At 24.7% G+C, this 3,443-nt stretch overlaps 1 long non-coding RNA gene across 1 annotated transcript in view; it reads left to right on the forward strand.

Annotated features, from left to right (window-relative positions):
- LOC110270812 overlaps nt 1–151 on the forward strand; it is a 14,199-nt gene extending 14,048 nt beyond the window's left edge. The window contains exon 3 of the long non-coding RNA XR_002360438.1: nt 140–151. This is a non-coding gene — a long non-coding RNA (uncharacterized LOC110270812). The remainder of the gene's footprint in view (nt 1–139) is intronic.

Genomic DNA, 3,443 nt, shown 5'->3' on the forward strand with positions numbered 1-3,443 from the left:
CGAATAAAATTTAAATTCTTAAAACCCTAAACTCTTTAGCTTTACTTTCCTAGACTATTCTTTTCTTTTCCATTCCCAAACCAAAATAAATTATTTTCTATTAAAATTTAGAGCAATTTTTGAAGAATAATTCTAATAGTATTGCTTATGTTCTTGTATATGGAAGTATGGAACTAAACACAATATTATTATATTATATCAATTTTAAAGAGATATGTCTTTTTTTGTTTTATAAAAAAGTTAACAACGTAAGAGTTTTACACAGTCATTTTATCCTATATTGTTATATCAGCAAAAATAATTAATTTTTAAATTCATTACTAAAATGATTTTGACACATAAATTTAATTAGATGGTCTTCTAAAATCGTACTAAACTCTTTTTAAAATAGAAAAAAACAATTATAACAACTATCTTAAAAAATAAGAATTATTTATCATTTTTAATTTAATTTTGGATGCATGCTGCAAATAATTAACTTTGGTACTATGACATGAGTACAATATTCTGTGCCATTTCTCTTTATCTAATAAATATATATATAAATAGATAGATAGCCTGTGCAGGGTTGTACAGTATTAATACAACACAAACATGCACATCTTTTTTACAATCCTGTGATGGGGACTAGTCTTGTGAAAGAAAGAAAGAAATGTGGTTTTAATTTTTTGCAAGAACATAATTAGAATTGAAAGAGAGAGAAAGAGAGAGGGGTTTGGTTTTGTAATATAATTTGAATGAAGTATTGGTTTGGTTTTGATCCTATTTTGGTTTTGGGTGATGGAATGTTATACACACACTACTCATTTCCCAGGGTGAAAAGGGTACCAACTTTTTCTATAAATTCTTCCCTTTTGGTTTTATTACCACTTTGCATTGCATGTATGTCCCCCTTTCAAAGCAAACCCTACACCCTCTTTTATCATCACTACATTCAAGAATATTCTTCAATTTATTTTTCCAATAATTCTTTTGGGTTTCTGCTCCAAAAATTTCTCTATCTCCTCTCTTCTTATTAGATAAATAACAATTTATTAATAAATTAATTAATTAATTAAACTCTTTTGTCTTATAAGGTAGGTGTGTCCTTATGGAGGGACCAACTAAACCAAAACAAAATGTCTAATTTAGTGCCAACACTATTATTATTGCAGTTAATTATAAAATTATATTGGGTTTGTTAAATGAGAGCATTAATCTTAGGGTTTACTAATATATATTAGGATAAAGTATATTTTTTGTTCTTGAAATTTGACAAAAATTTTAAAAATATTTCTAAATTTTATTTTGTTTCAATTTTGTCCCAAAAGTTTTCGATTTGCATCAAATATATTCCTAACAGCTAATTTTTCAAAAAAATTTAAGACCGATTCAACAATAATTTCATAAGAACAATTCCTCAACACAAGCAAATCAATCAAGCATAATTTTTATGTATTATTATTAGATTGGTTTTAAATTTTTTAAAAATTTAGCCGTCAAGAGTATATTTGATGTAAATTTAAATTTTTTAAAATAAAATTAAAACAAAATAAAATTTAAGAATATTTTTAAAATTTTTGCCAAACTTTAGAGAGTTTACCCTATATTATAAGCTGAATCTTCTACCCATAAGAAGATCCATGTCTAATATGCATTTATTATATAATATATATATGTGTATTTATAGGAAATTAAATTAAAGTTTCAAAGAATATAATAAATTAAAGTAGCATATTTTTCACAAGTCCTAACTTCTTAATTCAACAATAATAGTGACATTATTTTGGGTTTGAACCTAGCTCCTATATTAAATTTACAAGAGATTGTATATTTGATTTGACAAATACTATGATATATAATAATAAGTGGTATAATAATTGATTCATCCAAAAATAAATAAAATTTTTAATTTCAATTTGCTTCTCATTTTTTAACCTTTTTTTTTTTTTCAAAGTATAGGCATGATTTAACCATGCATGACAAATTAAAGTTGGTTCAATGCAACTTGTATGTGTGTGTTTATTATTTACAAATTAAATTTGAACAAGAAGAATATGTTATTACCCTATTGTCTGATGGCAAATGGCAAATAAATATAACATAAAGTCAAATCCAAGTTGCTTAGACAGTTATAGATATAAAGCAAAAATTCCTTTTATCACTTTGCACGCATTACAATTATTTAGTGTAGCATATGCTGCCACAACACTCTGCTCTCTAACTAGGAATTGTTCAGTATATCCATCACTGCATTGCAGGCCACGCTTGCCTAATTTCTATTTGATTAAAGCACAACACAATTATATAATATAAAATACAACAATACTAGGGACTCAAGAAGGTATCAGCTAAAAATTAGTCAAATATCTTTTAGTGAATTCAAAACTTTTACATAGATGGTGTTTATATTAGGTATTAGGATGTTTCTTTTTTTTTTATAAATTAGATGGCTCTGAATCTATTTTCTAATTTATCATGTTTTAGACATTTGGAAAGGGAATGAAGGTGAAGAGACCGAAGCTAATTGAATCAGTTTTTGTGATTCACGTTGCAATGATACTGAACGTATCTCTTCCTAATTTAAATGTGGTGAAACATTTAATAACCGATGTTTTAAATCATAAATAAATAAAACTAATTACTATATTTATAATTAATTAAGTTATTTTATTCTTGGCTGATTTAAAGTTGGTTCCATATGCTTTTCCTATAAAATAAGAATTTAATTTTGATGTACTGAACAGTAACATAATTATGTAATCATAATTGTTTCTTTTATAACTATTAGCGCAGTTAATATAAAAACTAAAAATAGTTATTTTTGTTAATAAAATATTATGTAATTGAATGTTCGTGTAAAACGATTTTACACTGATAATGTATCAAAATTAAATTTATAAATAGGAATTTATAAATATTTACAGGATCAACATGCATTAACATGTTACTATATTTTATTATTCTTAAATAATTAATCAAGTGATGATGATCAGAGAAACCCTTAATTTGCATGTCACCAAACCCTAAATATTCCATTCTTTCGTATATTTAATTATTTTAGTCTTCTTCTTGGCTGCTTCAACTTCATCATTTCCAACCCTATAGAGTAACAACATTTTCTTTCTTTCTTAATTTTTTTTCATGTTATTTTATTATATTGTTTTTCCTTTTCTTTTTTGCATAGTTTGTTGACTAAGAGGTGTACTTTTTCCCCTTTCTTTGTAACAATAATTATTCACGTTGATAATCTTTTGCTGACAAAAAGTGCTTGTAATAAGTCTCAAATTAACTAGGAGAGATCCCCTTTATTACAATCCCCTTTTTGCATACTTTTCAACCTCTTTATTAAGGGATAATGTGATTAGGAAATAGTTAAATAAAAAAAATATAATAATAATAATAATAATAATAATAATAATAATAATAATAATAATAATAATAATAATAATAATAATAATATA

This window comes from Arachis ipaensis, chromosome B04, assembly GCF_000816755.2.
Source record: "Arachis ipaensis cultivar K30076 chromosome B04, Araip1.1, whole genome shotgun sequence".
Lineage (NCBI taxonomy): Eukaryota > Viridiplantae > Streptophyta > Magnoliopsida > Fabales > Fabaceae > Arachis > Arachis ipaensis.